Genomic DNA, 17453 nt, shown 5'->3' on the forward strand with positions numbered 1-17453 from the left:
GACTGACAGACTGACTGATTGCCCCTTGTTAAATAGCGTAGTGGTTAGAGAAGCAGACTTGTGAACTATAGGTCCCGAGTTTGTATCTCCTCGCAGGCGAAGCAAAGTACTTATTATGAATTATTCTGTATAGATGAAAACTTTGCTGGCTAAAACCGTTAGTATATACATTATAGTAAGCCTGAAATAAAACAGTTTACTGTTATATTGCGACTGTTTCTGGTAGATTTTTGAAGTACGCCTCCGTGCATGCATTTCGGGTCAGGATAGACAAACACATTTGCTGGCTTAATATACAGTAGTTATGTTATGGTAAGCCTTAACTGAAACTTTATACCGTTATATTGCGACTGTTTCTGGCATGGAAAACTAGGCTTGCCTGGTTTCTTGTTTCTACATTCAAATGAACCCCAGGCAACCAGACAGATATTTGGGAATGGCGAGTATGGAGTACAATTACAGTGCGTTTGGAAAATATTTACACCCCTTCAAAAACAGGTTTGTAGATGTTTTTCCAATTAATTAAAATCAAAACGATTACAGGCTTGAATCTTTTTGGATATGATGCTACAAGTGTGGCACACCTGTATTTGGGGAGTTACTCCAATTCTTCTCTGCATGTTCTCTCTAGCTCTGTCACTTTGGATGAGGAACATAACTGCACTGCCATTTTCAGGTCATGCTTCAATGTAGGCACTTGGGCTTCACTGTAGTGCTTGACTTGGGCTATAACAGTCCTAAAAGTTCTAAATTTAGGCAAACAGCATTCCGGTTCCTTTTTTAGGCAAGCCTTATTAAACAACATTTTTAATGAACACAGTTTAATGTGTGATTTTTTTGTTCCTGGACGTATTTTATCCCAAGCCAAGCGCTGACTGTAGGTGTGTAATTCGCCAGACGATGAGCGCTGTCTCCATAAGTAAATGCTTGGCATTGGTTTAATCAGTCCAGAGAATCTTGTTCCTGAGAGCCCTTTAGGTTTCCTGAGAGCCCTTTAGGTTTCCTGAGAGCCCTTTAGGTTTCCTGAGAGCCCTTGAGGTTTCCTTTGGAAAACCCTAAGACAGCGGTCATGTCTTTTACTAAGGAGTGGCATGAAGGCCTGATTGGTGGAGTGCCACAGAGATGGTTGTCCTTTTGGATAGTGGTCCTATTTCCACACACGACTTCTGGAGCTCTGTCTGAGTGGCCATCGGGACTGTGTTCACCTTCCTGACCAAATGGAAACCAGATTCACCTAAACTCAATTTTGAGTGTCATAGCAAAGGGTCTGAATACTTATGTAAATGTGATGTATATATGTTTGTTTGCAAAAAGATCCTAATCAATTTTAGAAATGTTAGAAAAGGGCTATAACATAAAATGTGGAAAAAGTGAAGGAATCTGAATACCTTTCGAATGCAATGTATGTAGCTTCATTAAATGTTTAAATTAATAATGTATTGAGATTGAAATATTGTGAACTGTTACTTGCTGGAGGAGAGAGTGACAATAAGGCACTGAACTGTTTCTATATTTCTCCACGTATTTCCTGATACAGTGTTTTATTTCTTAAAAGGTGTGGTTATCTGTCCATTATTTTATTTATAATAGTTATTAGTGTTTGTCCGTCATTAAGTGTAAAAGCAGTAAGCATTCTGTGGCTTACATTGTTTTATTAAAGCAAAGAGTTATTCCCTTGACACAGGAAGGTCTGTTTCCCAGATACATCATAATGTGTCTGTGTAGTGCACATGTTAACCAGGGCTATGTTGTAAGGGGTTATTAACAAGGAGGTATGCATGCTCTAAAAAAATTGCATTACAAATGACCTAATTTCCAGAGGATGCATAAAGCCCCAAGTAGATTATTCCTTTTAAACCATGGCTGTAATTGAATGTGTTCCCACTATAACATTAAATAACGACTGAATAATTCATTAATTTGCCAGTAAAAATGTGACAACATCCACTGAAGTATCTGCACAGTTTACTAGCCATCTACAGTTGCCATGATTACCAAACAAACAGACTTGTTAATTTAATTAACTAAACCATCATTCCAGCATAATTCTCTAAAACATCTAATTCAACAATCTACACAATTTTCTTTGTGACGTTTGCATCCAAAAGCAGATGAAAGAAATGTACTTCATGGCATTGAACTGTAAGATATACAGTGGGGAGAACAACTCTCCCAAAACTGCTTTTCTATTTTTTTGGTGCTGCATTCCCGTCATATACGGTATGTCCCGAATCCTTGGCACACTTCATTCACAATGGGTTTTTTGTACTTTGACTCCACGAATGGTATGAATCCCGAATGAGAACATGTTGGTTAAATTGTTTGACTATTGCACCGAGATGACATTTTGGCACATATTTGCCAGGTCAGGAGGTGATACAGTTGTTTGTTTTACAGTTTTTGTAAAAGTGGCCATCACTATGTGGGGACCGGAGACAGGTTTTTGTCCTGTTACTGGCTAAAGGTCATGAAGCATTTAATACCAACACAGTGCCAGTAGAAATAAATGATGACTTAATACTGTCGACCCAGCACCATGTTTTAGGTAATGGGTTGTTTTCTGCATATAGTTTATCTTTTCAACACCAAGAAAAGATACCAAGCACCAACACACACTGCTGTGTGTGGCCAAAAGCTCTATTTTCTTTATTTTAAAGAAACTAGAAACAACTAAAGTTAAGCATTTTGTGTTTAGAAAACAGCATTGGCAGTTGGATTGGAACTTCAAATCTATATCCTCTTTGGTGTAGAGGTTTGTAAAATATATTTTAGCTCAATCTTATTTGGTGTAGTTTGACATATTTTGGCTCGGTTTTCTTTAGTGGGTATGGGAGTGTAGTTTTGCATTTTTGTACTTGTGTGTTGTGTGGTTTGTATGGTCTGGGATGTCTAGTGATTTTTGACATGATAGTCTAACCAGTTGAAACATCTTTCATTTCCATGTTTCAGACTAGTAATGAAATCATAAAGACATTCAGGCCTGTTTTGCCTGTGTGTGAATGTATGTGTCTTCTAACCTCCAATTTGCTGTACTGTTTAAGCCTCTTGGTTTAGAATGGTGGTAACGACAGCACTGTGTTGAAAAACCCACTGGTTAAACAGAGCAGCAAGTCCCCTGGGTATATCAAGTCCACTTCAGAAGTAATAACATACAACGACAATGACACTTAGCATCCCTGAGACTGAATAGGGCTTGTACTAGGCCGACAAGAAAACATCCCTGGGTGTTTTGTGCTGACATAAACAAAGCATACAGATGTGAGACTGACCTTGTTGACTGAGAGTATGGTTTACTCAAGTGTACACAATTTCCTGGGAAAAGCTGTGATAAAATGTAATTCTCTAAATAAATTCCTTGGGATAACTGCCAAACCGAACTCCTTGGTTGTTATTCAAGTTTTACTTTGGCTTGCTGTCTTTCAGTGGAGATGTATTCCAAACTTTTAGCTTCCCTTTATAACACGCTAAAAACATGCTGGGTTCAGAATATGGCATTATCATCTACAAGTTCTGTTCTGAGCCATACATTATAACGACTTATTTCACTAATTCAACTAACTTAATGTCTAGAATATTTTCAATTTAAATTATATGGCTCTGTTAGTGTTGTGGAGAACCATGCCATCCCATCAACATGCCAGTTAGCTTCTGGACTCTCCTCACCAGTCAACTCACCACACTTGACCACCCCCACCTTTTGATTAAAGCACGTCAGCCTCTTCCTGCGCAACCAGCCCTGGTACACCACATGCCCTGACGGTTCAAACAGCCACCCAGAGCCTGGCCCACACAGGGCAGTGGTTCTACTCTCATCCATCTGTCTCTTTCTGATGAATAGGTTTACATCTCTTGTAATTCTGGGGGTGTCTGTTCCCAAGGACCATGCTTTCTCAACTGCTTTACAACTGCAGTTAATGCCACTCCTAAAAATTCTTTCTCACCTGGTAATTCAACTTCCATGGCTGTGGTTTCACTCCCACTCTGTGTCTTACATGGAATCTTGTTTGGTCTTGTGAATGGATCAGATTACTTAAAAAGAATGGTTTGTGTTAGGGCAACAGCATTATAGCTGTCACTCGCATTAGACCATCCGGAACAAAACAAGCTGTGGACCCTTATTTACACACTGTTTCAGTGTAAGAGTACTGACATTAGGACTCTATGGTGAACTGCTACTGGAATGCTTAAAGAATGCAGGGTGTGGGATTTAACCTAAAAATTTCAAATAAGCTTTATGTGTGAATATTTTTACCGTATTTTATTTAAGAATATTTTTTACAAGTGTTTTTTCATTAATTTCAGCTTGCTCTGACCTCGCATTTAGTATTCAGATCGAAGTGGTTTACAATTATCTATTCATGACAACCAGAGCTACTGTATTTAGATCCCAAAATGAGTTGTCGTATACAGTTGTGTTTCTCACTTTCATTGAATTCATGTCAATAAGAAATAATACCAGCTTACTGCTTCTTCCCTAATAAATAAATCTTGCATCATTTGGAGCTGTACTTTGCATCACCGTTCTGTTGTAGGAGCAAATTTGCTCCAACCAAGCTGTCCACAGGATATGACATTGCGTTGCAAAATGGAGTGATAGCCTTCCTTCTTCAAGATCTCTTACACTGTACAGATCTCCCACTTTGTCACTACCAAAGCACCCCCAGACCATCACATTGCCTCCACCATGGTCAAGCACCCCTCCAGTATCTTTCATTTGGACTGCCTCTTATGTTCTTCTTGGTGATCCGAACACCTCAAACTCATCCAACACTTTTTTCCAAACTTCCTCTAGCCTTCATTTCTCAGAACAACAATAGACTGTTGAGTTTAAGAAGAAAGTTATTTGATTCTGGCCATTTTGATCCTGATATCAAACCCACAACTGCTGATGCTCCAGATACTCAACTAGTCTAAAGAAGGCCAGTTTTATTGCTTCTGTAATCAGCACAACCGTTTTAGCTGCGCTAACATAATTGCAAAAGGGTTTTCTAATGATCAATTTCCCTTAAAAAATTATAAACTTAGCAAACACAACATGCTATTAGAACACAGGAGTGATGGTTGCTTATAATGTACTTCTGTACGCCTATGTAGATATTCCATAAAAACTCTGCCGTTTCCTGCTACAATAGTCATTTACAAAATTGACAATGTTTACACTGTATTTCTGGTCAGTTAGATGTTAATGGGAATTTATTTTGCTGTTCTTACAAAAACAAGGACATTTCTAGTGTATTTGAATACTTTTTCTCTAGAGACTTTTTTTGTAGAAGACCCAGCCCTTGACCCTTAAAGATCTGCTTTGTTTTACAAATGTCTCTACAACTAAGCTTCTGTTGATCATGTGTAGTTGGTAATGGTGGTTCTCTACAGATCCAGAAAAACTGAGCAGCTCAAACACAAAAAGGCTCTCCTTGGGAATGTTAGGGTTAAGTTGCCATGTGTTAATCAAGCGCCATCTCCCCAAAGGCGACCTTCCCATGTGAATGTTTTTTTTATTGTTTCCAAGTTCAGAAATTTAGCAGCATGCTATAAACCAAACAGATGAAGAGAATTAGCAACACATGTTCAATTTGCAGTTGAAGAGAAAACTTTGGTGTTGCTTCTCTGTCTGACCACTCTGTCTGAAGACAAAACAAAAAGTTGCTTCTCTGTCTGACCACATTAAAATTTCTCTGGCTTGCTGCCAGAGGGGTCATTCTTTACAGTTGGAGACAAGATGACTATGGGCTAGGGGAGACTGGGGATTAATGGAACACTTTCAGACTTATTTTTAGTCATATTAATATGATGTTATGCAGATAACATGCATGACTTAGCCTCCACTACAGACCGTATCCATGTTTCGAGGACATGCCTGTAGTTTGCAATTCAACTGTGTGTGTCAGAAATGAAATGCTACACTTAACTTTGTACGATCGAGGGATTAAAAGAAACAGGCTAAGGGGCTAAATGTAACATTGTCTTCAACTAAGAAAAAAAAAAGGTAATTACTGGAATCCATTATTAATTATTACATTTTTTAAATGTTCTCTATTAGGGATGTCATATTCACCAGAGGCCAAGTAAATATGTTTATTAGGTGTTATTTTGATATGTTGTGACAGGCTTTACAGCTACATTATACCGGATGACTAAGTCTAGTATTGTGAGAAAATTCAACCATGTTCATTGTAATGAGATTAAAGGAGATCTACTCACTGATAGAAACAATAATTGTTCGCTGATGTATGATAGTGATTGTATTTACATTTTTGTTTCTCTCCAAAGTGTGCTTATGGTCTTGCAGCAACTCTCAGCATGCCCCTGGAGAGTCAAAGTCATTCTGCATCTTATCACACTGCTAGGTCACTGCTAGGCGAATCAATTTCTTATACTATATTTATTTCCTTTTTGAAAACAACAAAAATGACTATTGCACTCAATGGCGTGGCGTGGCGTGGTGATGCCGGCCGCCCTCACCCCCCCAAGACGAAGAATTGAGATGTGGTATATACACATGTGAAGCGGATCCTGGTGAAGAATACCCTCACAACCAACGTCTGACTAAGATAGCCACATAGAACAACAGAACACAAAACAAAAATGCAGACACATAATAACCGTAGAGGCCAAGCACATGCCCCCCGTCCACCGCGGGCCTTGGTGCAGCCTCACCCCCTGCACCACTGATAGTCACGCCAGTGATTTCACTTTTACTAAATGAGCTCTCTGCCTTGCCTGCCTCACAAAGACATGTTAACCACAGAATGTGGACTCCTGGCTGCAATGACTTATACTGTGATGCAGCGAATTTAACCATGTGCCATTTGGAAATGTTGTATTTAAAAAATCTCAGTTATTACCCTGTGTTACATTAACCCCTGTGTCACATTAATCCCTGTGTTACATAACCCCTGGTCTACCCACCATTAAATACTGTCATCTATGCATGTCTGGGGTTTATTAGACAATGGCATTCCCATGAATTGCTGCAAGCTATTTCTTTCATTGAAACAGTCCCTGCAGGACACGCTTTTAAAGCTAATGCAACCTGACAACACAGAGGATGTTTGTGCAATGAGTGGGGAAATAACATTGCACTTTGCCAAAACCACAGGATCTCATCCCTGTGAAATGTTTGTCAGTAGGCCTATACTACAAACATGTTTCCAATAAAGTGTGGGATGCTGTGTTAAATGCAAATAAAAACAGAATGCAATGATGTGCAAATCATTCATCCCTGTATTTAATTGAAAATAGTACAAAACAACATATCAAATGTTGAAACTGAGAAAGTTAGAAAGAAAATACATGCCCATTTTGAATTTAATGCCAGCTACACATTACAAAAAGGTTCAAAGTAAAAAAAAAAGACAGGGGCATGTTAACCACTGTGTTGCATCATCTCTTCTTTAAACAATACTCTGAAAGCATTTTGGAACTGAGGAGACCACTTTCTGTAGTTTTGAAAGTGAAATGTACTCCAATTCTTGCTTGATATAGGATTTCAGCTGCTCAACAGCATGGGTTGTCCTTTGTCGTATTTTTCGTTTCAAAATGCACCAAATGTTTTCAATGGGTGACAGGTCTGGACTGCAGGCAGGCCAGGACTCTTTTACTACATAGCCATGCTGTTGAAATATGCATAGAATGTGGTTTGGTATTGTCTTGCTCAAATAAGCAAGGTCTTCCCTAAAAAATATGTAATCTGGATGGCAGCATATGCTGCTCCAAAACCTGTATTGTTCAGAATTAATGATGCCAGCAAAGATATGATGAAGTCTCCCATGCCATGTGCATTAATGCACCCCCATACCATCACGGATGCTGTCTTTTGAACTGTGGGCTGAAAAGAAGCCAGATGGTCCCTCTCCTTTTGAGTCCAGAGGATGTGGCATCCATGATTCCAAAAAATAAATTACAATTTGGATTTGTCAGATCACAGGACAGTTTTGCATTTCACCTCAGTCCATTTTAAATGAGCTTGGGCCTAGAGAAGGCGGCGGTGGTTCTGGATCATATGGTTTCTTCTTTGCATGGTAAAGTTTTAACTTGCATTTGTGGATGCTGTGATATATTGTGTTCACAGGCAATGGTTTTCAGAATTGTTCCTGAGCCCATGCAATGATTTCCACTACAGAATCATAGTGGGCATATATTTTCCAAGAAACACATTTTTTTCTCCGTTTTAACATTTGATGACGACTTTGAACTATTTTCTATTGAATATAGGGTTTCAATGATTTGCACATCATTGCATTGTTTTTAGTTACATTTTACACAGCGTTCCACATTTTTTGGAATGGGGTTGTACACATTAGATTACAATATCTAATCTACTTCATATTAATTTTGTTAGAAAGCCTATGTCATATTATTAAATGTGAAATCATACATCACTGAATAGTTTTTCTCATGTGACTTGTCTCAAGGGCAAATAAACTCCCAATGCGTCACAGTTAAGATTTACAGATTTGTCTCATCTTTGTCTCAAGAGTTTAAACCTTTTTTTCCAACTTAGGTCTCAGCCTCTAGCTGCCGTTGTTTTTTTTTGTTCTAGCACAAAAATAGCCCTCATGTGCACAGTACTCTTTTGTCCACTTAAATACTACAACAAATTATTTAATACATGTGTATGTCCACTTAAATACTACCCCATATTATTAAATACATGTGTATGTCCACTTAAATACTACATCACATTATTTAATACATGTGTATGAACCTATGGATTTAGATTACAATGGCAATACTGACTGTAAGGGGCACATTTTAGATCATAAAAGTCAAAATGTTGTTTACAAAGATCAACAAACTATTTTGCATATTTTTGATCGGTTATGGTCTATATATTTGTTGATAGTGTTTAATGCCAGATCATTTTAGGAAGGACTTTTATTGGGATTATACATTGGGATTATACAATGTTCTATGGTACTGACGACACATTGTGAAAACTGTTTAATGATTTGATGTGTTTACTGTTATGTGGGATGGAGTACGTCACTGCTTGTCTCATGGTTAATAACTCTGTTGCCGGTTTGGGATTATTTCCAGGCAGAATCCTAGATCCAATGATTCATGTACGGTATTGTTTAACCTACCAAGCATGTAGACAACTGCATTCGACCTGGTGCTCAGATGACAATGCCAAAGGCTAAAATTCACAGGCCTCATCTGCTCACAATCTGGAGACAAGGGTAGCAAACACTCACAATGCCCAATGTAAACAATTGTAGACAACAGCATGCAGTACACAATCTGCAAATATCTAGGGATCCCAGTGAAGAGGATCCTGTATTTATGTATCTAGGGGGCCCAGCATGTAGGGTCCTGTCAGTATTTATCTAGGGATCCCAGCATGCAGGGTCCTGTCAGTATTTATCTAGGGAGCCCAGCATGCAGGATCCTGTCAGTATTTATCTAGGGGGCCCAGCATGCAGGGCCCAGTCAGTATTTATCTAGGTGGCCCAGCATGCAGGGTCCTGTCAGCATTTATCTAGGGGGCCCAGCATGCAGGGTCCTGTCTTTATTTATCTAGTGGGCACAGCATGCAGGGTCCTGTCTTTATTTATCTAGTGGGCCTAGTATGTGGTCAGCACCTGCCCCTAGCTACCAACAACAGGTTAAAGGGAAAGAATATGGTGGTGCCCATTCTGCTATTTGCTGTGCAGACAGCCAGGTCCTCTTGTGGAGCAGCTAGCAGCACGGTATGTTGAGAGAGAGAGAGAGAGAGATGTGTATGTGTATATATGTATATATGTATGTTTGTGTATATGTATGTATATGTATATATATATATATATATATATATAATTATTATTTTTCTCCCTACTGACACTAACACAACCACACCCACATACCCCCCCCCCAACACACACACAAAAAAAAGTATTCTAAAAAGGCTATAACTTACCGTCTGATCTCAACTCAGTTGAATTGTTTACCTGTCATTGTACATAGATCTAATATAATCATCTGTAATTATAGTAAATGAATGAAATTAAATCCCTCTTGATTAGCTCATGGAATATTCAAGGTTTGTACTCTTCCATCTTTGGAGCAAAGAGTAGAAACCCAGAGTTTCTCTCATGCATAGATGGTCATGACATTGTCATACTGTTAGAAACATGGTGTTGGCAGGACACAGACACTCACTGTCCCCCAGGTTACGCAGAAATCCTACTGCCATCCCTCAAGCAGAAAATTACCAAACGTGGCAGAGACTCAGGTGGGGTTATTGTACGGTACAAAAAGGAGTTATCAAACCAATTAAAACAAATCAAAAAAGCACAAACACACACCTGGCTCAAATTAAACAAAATCACCATCAAATGTGACAGCGATTTATATATATGCGCAGCCTACACCCCTCCTCAAGAGTCACCATATTTTAATGAAAACTTTTTTGACAATCTCCAAGTAGAGATCAACCACTACCAGGCCCAGGGTAGTATCTTGCTGATCGGAGACTTGAATGCCAGAACAGGATGTGAGCCTGATATAGTTGAGGCTACTAGTAACAGTCACATCTTCAGACAGCCTTCACTGTACCTCACCCACATGATTCCCCAGAGAAACAACCCTGACCGTATAGTAAACAAAACGGGCATCTCTGTCGCTCCTTAGGCCTGTACATGCTCAATGGTAGGACCAGAGGGGACTCTTTAGGGAGGTTCACGTACTGTTCAACCCTTGGGACAAGTGTAGTCGACTACGCTATCACTGACATGGACTCCTCCTCCATCAGCTCATTCACTGTCAGACCACAGACACCACTCACAGACCACTGTCAGATAAATGTCTATCTGAAAACATTTGGACAACCAACAAAAAAAGAATCCGAGGCCTGCAAGATGTTCAAACTACAAACTTCATACAGATGGGCTCCTGACAGTGACAACACCTTTAAAAATATCATCACTTCTCCTGAAATTACCAACATAATTAATGATTTCCTCTCAGCCAAATTTCAAACAAATCAATCTGGAATAAATGAGGCTGTAAAACAAATTCTTAGCATTTTTCACACAGCTGCAAATAAAGCAGGTCTTACTAAAAATAGTTCTAAGATAAAACAAAAGCCCAATAAGGAAGAGTAGTTTGATGAAGACTGTAAAAATCTCAGGAAGAAATTAAGAAATCTGTCTAATCAAATACACCATCAACCTCAAAACACAGACCTGCATCAAAATTATGCAGAGACCCTGAGAGAATACAAACGCACCCTAGAGCAAAAAAAAGGAAAACATTACAATCAAAAACTACAAGAAATTGAAGACTCCATTGACCAAAATCAATTCTGGAAAAGATGGAACAACTTAAGCAAAAACAAAAATAAACTTTAGGAATTCAAAATGGTTATGTTTGGAAATACCACTTAACAGTCTAACCTCTAACCAGAAACAAATACAAGATAAATTAGGAATACTACAGCTATCAAGAACAATCAGGACCCACTTGATTACCAAATTACAATAAAAGAATTAGAAGACAGCATTAAAAAACTAAAACCAGGGATGTCATGCGGTCCTGACAGTATCAGGACAGAGATGCTTAATAACAGCACTCCTGAGCTGCAGCAGGTCCTGCTTAAGTTGTTCAACCTGGTCCTTACAGCCAGCTGCTTCCCTGAGATCTGGAGCCGGGGGCTTATTTCTCCAATACATAAGAGTGGAGACAAATCATACCCTAATAACTACAGAGGCATCTGTGTGAGCAGTAACATGGGGAAGGTTTTCTGCAGCATCATCAATGCCCGAATGCTGGCCTTCCTTACAGAACCCTAGTAGATCAACACATATACCAAAACAAACAAAAAATGATTTTTACATGCTTCATTGATTTTAAGAAAGCTTTTGATTCAATCTGGCAAGAGGGGTTATACTATAAAATTCTCCAAAGTGGTATAGGGGGTAAAGTTTACGACGTAATCAAATCAATCTATGTCAAAAATAAGTGCTTATCTCCAACGCTCTTTAATATCTACATTAATGAGCTAGCGATATTGTTGGAACAATCTGCAGCCCCTGGCCTCACCCTAAACAACAAAGAAGTTAAATTCCTGCTCTATGCAGATGATCTAGTGTTGCTGTCACCCACAGAGCAGGGTCTACAGCAACATCTGGATCTGCTGGAGCAATACTGTCAGAACTGGGCCCTGACAGTAAACTTTAAAAAATCTAAAATAATGATCTCAAGAAAGCAGACATATTTTTACTCTAGGAAACACCACACTGGACCACACCCTATCCTACGATTACCTGGGGGTCAAAATCAGTGCCTCTGGAAGATTTGGTCTGGCAGTGAATGCGCTAAAGGAGAAGGCCTGTAGAGCCTTTTTTGCAATTAGAAGAAAATTTCACAAAATAGACATACCAATTACAAATATTTTATAGCATAATCGCACCAATAGCGCTATATGGAAGTGAAGTGTGGGGTCCACTCAGTCAGCATGACTACACTAGATGGGACAAGCATCCAATAGAGGTCCTACATGCTGAATTCTGCAGAACTATTTTGAATATACAAAGAAGAACACCCACCAATGCATGCAGGGCAGAATTAGGCCGCTATCCTTTAATAATAAACATTAAAAAAAGAACACTAAAATTTTGGATACATCTTAAATCAAGTCCCCAAGACACACTGCAATTTGAAGCACTGCAAACCCAAGAACTGAACCCCAAAAAGAGTCCTTTCAGTCAGCTGGTCATGAGACTTACTAACCAACTAACACCTAACATCGTTCCATCTCAGATCAGCACTGCTTCACAATCACAAATCAGAGTGAACCAAATTGTTTAACAAACCAAAAAGGCCTATCTGGAACATTGGAACAATCACAAAACACACAAAACAGCTGCTATCGGGCCCTAAACAGAGACTATGAATTGGCTGAATATCTTTTTACTGTCAAAGATATAAAGCAGAGACAGATCCTGACCAAGTACAGGCTCAGCGACCACAGCCTAGCCATTGAAAAAGGTAGGCACAAAAAAACCTGGTTACCAAAAGAATCCAGAACATGTGGTCACTGTACGACAGGTGAGGTAGAGAGAGAGATGCACTTTCTACTACACTGCCAACACGACACAAAAACCAGACAGCATTTCTTTAATACATTTGAAACACTAGTGCCATCATTCACCATGCTGTCCAATGAGGAAAAGATGCAGGTGCTCTTGGGGGAGGGACACACAGCCCCCCTAGCTGGTCGCTTCCTCAGAGAGTGCCACAAAATAAGGGATAACCTGTGACCTGCTGTGAACTGTTAAATTGTATTCATTATTTATGTATTCTCACTTCATTGTTACTGTTCACCTCAACGTTTTAGCTGTTGCTAGGTCTTTCGGATGATGACGGGCATCTCTGCTCTTAGTGTTTATATGACTGTTATTTGTTTATTTGTACCTATTGTTCACTCTGAGCATTTTGTTATTGCTGAATATTTCTGACAATGCTGGTTATTGTTGTTCTTGATGTGACCTTTAATGGGGCTGCTACCGTGTAGACTCCTTCGTACTGTACTTTGGCAATATGGTTGTAATAACTGTCATGCTAATAAAGTTGAATTTAATTTAATTGAATTGAGAGAGAGAGAGAGAGAGAGGGGGGGGGGTATGGAGAGCTTGCGTAACAATAACCCTAGGAGTGTGAGTGCCTGTTACCTCTGGATGAAGGACCAAGACCAAGACCAAGGAGAACGAAGTAAGGACGGTTAACTGGTTGACGGACTCCCCTTTATGTTCCTCCATACTGTGTATACCCGACTCTAATAAATACCCCACCTGCATTCTAACCGTGCTTTCTGTGTTGTTGTTGATCTTGGTGATATGAATACCACCAAGATCCCTGAGTCCACTACACTTTGTATATCATATATTCTACTGACATTACGCTGCTAGCTACAAGAGGCTGCTATAGTAGGGGTCTGTGAACATGTGTGACAACAGGGTGAAGCAGCTGGGGCAAGCAGAAGACGTTAGGTTACATTGTATTGGGTATTTAAATCATGTATTGTATGGGTTGGAGTTTCTTATTTTGTTTTGTTTGTTGCAGATAGGGGCCTATGTCACTGTTTTACTGTACTTTTGGGGTAAGTCGACGAAAAGGAGTGAACAGGGTCAAGCTGAGAAAGCATTTTTATAGTATTTGTACTTTATCTTGTTGTGTAGACTGCAATAAAAAATTTTTTTATAAAAGACATATTGGTCTGTGCCTCTATAAATGAGGAAGAACTTGAGTACATTTTCTATGTTACACTAGCATGCAGCGTCTGATCTAGGGGCCTGTCACGTCCTGGCTGTGCCCCTAGCCATCTCTGCGCTGGGCTCGGGGCATAGCCAGGACAGGACAGGAGGTGGCTCATCTAGCCACCTCCAATCCTTTTGGTCTCCCCAATTGGAGGCAGGTGTTGGTCATTGCCTCCAATTGGGGACCCTATTTAAGCCCTTTGATTTTGCCATGCTGGCGTGGTTCATTTTGGTTTTGACTGTTTTCAGTTAAGCACATGTCACTGGTTGCGGCGTTTTGTTTTGTTGGAGTTTTGTTTCATTATACATGGATTATCCCTGTGATCTTGACTCTGCGCCTGTGTCCTTCCACACGTGACAGGGCCCAAGCGCATGCAAACTGCCTACACTCACAGAGCTTTCACTGGAGTAGATTTTCCATTACATTTACATACCACAGAATAGTAAAATTTTCGGGCATTCAAACATCATTAAAGCCATCAATTGAACCATCGTTAAAACAAAGTTGGCCAAAGTCTTTGGGCACTGTTAAGGAACACTCACCTCAGCCATTTCCTGTTCACTTGACTACTGCCGGTCAGATAGTAACTGTACTGGATCAGAGGGTGCTATGTTTATATATTTTTTATTTTTTTGAGTTGACACACTCTCCATATTAATTTCTGTCATTTTTTGCAATATTTTCATTTCCATCAGGAATAAGTGGAAGACACATAGAGACACCTAGAGGTTGGCCCACATGGAGCCGTGAGTATTACCACTGGACCATGGCTCTGGACAGGATGTTTCTACCCACAGGATAACAGACTGATGAGCACCGGGCTAAACTGAGCTTAAACTCACACACCGACTCACCCAAACAAACGGACATTCATACTAACACACCGTAAATATTTATGTATATACAATTACTGCTTATACTATCTTGCTCCTATTTTTGTTGTATTTCACTATAACTATTTGATTATTTTTTCGAGCGGTGGTAAGTTCCTGCGACTAGTGAATGAATGGCTTCTGTGATTACGTCTGGATTAGAACTTCTACTGAAATGACTCTTATACAGAGTATGAGACATCCTGCTCATCCCCCTATAAATATTCTGATACCCCTTTAAAAGCCTACTGTCATTTACGTGTAGTAAATAAAATGTTTTGGAAATCCAGCTGTGTCATGTCTTCGAGGTTACATTTTATTCTGTTCCCAGACTAGTGGGTGACCGGGGTGAGATAGTGCGTAATAAAAAGCCAAGCCTATGCGGTCTTGCGTAAGGGCGAGTCCTTCCAGTACTACTAATTTATATGTTTAAAAAGAATGAATCCAACAGGTGGCATTCCTGGTGCTTCAAAGAAGATGCGATGGACCATAATCACAGTGAAAAAAAGACCGAAAGCTTAGACCATTTTTTTTTTCTTTCACAACACTTCCTTGTGTTTCCCGGCCCAAGTGGTTATGGGGGGGGTTTGTCTTAAAGCTTTTGTTTCTCCCGTAGGAAATATTATTTGCCTACATTGCCAAGAAAACTAAACTAAACTGAAAATGAGCCTGCTCCCCCAGCTCTTCTCCCTTCTCTACAAGTTTATACTACAAAAAAGGAGCTTGCTCATATGATCCCGTGGGAATTATTATAGACTACAAAAGACCTGTGACTAATCAGTGGGAATGTAACCCATGACAAACATAACCAGACTCATTTTCAGTCAGAAGGTCTAGTACGATTTTTAGGCCTCAAAATACTGCAAAATAGATAGAAGGGATACAGCTCATGTCAAACTGGTGTTTTCATGTCAAAATGGAACTACTCTTGGTTGAGTTTGAAGCATGTCTAGCTACAGTGCCCTCCAGTATTATTGCCACATTTGGCAAACATGTTTATCCTCTTGAGCTCTTGAAATCAAAACCTGACTGCCTCTGCCAGAAGGCTTAAACTAGGCCATGGTTGGATCTTCCAGCAGGACAAGGACCCAAAGCACACCTCAAAATAATTATAAAAATGTTTCACTGACCACAGAATCAAGGTTTTGCATTGGCCATCCAAGTCCCCAGACCTACACTCCATAGAAAACCTGTGAGATGAGCTGAACAGGAAACTACAGGCCTATTAAGATGCTTAGCTAGGATTTTCAGCTTGGCATATCCATTTATTGAAGACGGATGGAGAATAATCAGAAAATGGGAGAAAGGAGTCTGTACACACGAGCAAGTGATGTGAGATATACAGGCCTAGATGTACTCTACACAATATACAAAACAAAGGATGTGGAAGAGAATGAATGGAATTACATAGAAAACAAGTATTGGGCTTGTTTTCAAAATGAGCGTTGTCATATGCAGTGCAATCCACAGGGGTGGGTGCTTTTTGGCATGCATGTATTGTATGTAAACTGGAAGAACGATTACTACTCCATTAGTATAGGCATTTAGCTTGTCTACCTACAAACAGGTGCGATTCATTATGTTTTCACCTGACTGTGATTAGTTTACTAGATTTCCCTAACGTTAGCTAAAACATTTCAATAACGTTTACTACCTGCACGCAATGTAAACCAAATAAACGCACCCTGTTCAGCAGCACCAGCACTCCTCTTCCCTGCTTCCGATATCCTACGTTGAAATAGGAGAACTGAATAACCCACATTTCTGTATATTTCCCCTATCTTGAAATAACAGAAATGTGCTGAACTGGTTCTCTGTCACCTGCAGCCCTGTTGGCATTCTCGTGCTCTCTCTCTCCCTCTCTTTCTTTACTCTGAACGCACCAGAGTGAACATGAAATAAATACTATCAGTAAACAAGTGGTGTTTCATGACATCATGACAAGGCTGCCCACAAATCTGATAAATGTCACTGCTCCCCTTCCTCTTGCTCATTTATAACACTCACTTTGACACACTAATAATGGTATTTGTCATAATCAAATACAGCTATACAATCAATGAGAACGACTACTGTCTGCATAAATGACACATGAAGCGCAACATAAATGATTGACACTAATCAGACTTGACGTGGGCTTTCTGACATACAGTGGGGAGAACAAGTATTTGATACACTGCCGATTTTGCAGGTTTTCCCTCTTACAAAGCATGTAGAAGTCTAATTTTTATCATAGTTACTCTTCAACTGTGAGTGACGGAATTTAAAACAAAACTCCAGAAAATCACATTGTATGATTTTTAAGGAATTAATTTGCATTTTATTCCATGACATAAGTACTTG

The sequence above is a fragment of the Esox lucius genome, chromosome 18 (assembly GCF_011004845.1).
Source record: "Esox lucius isolate fEsoLuc1 chromosome 18, fEsoLuc1.pri, whole genome shotgun sequence".
Lineage (NCBI taxonomy): Eukaryota > Metazoa > Chordata > Actinopteri > Esociformes > Esocidae > Esox > Esox lucius.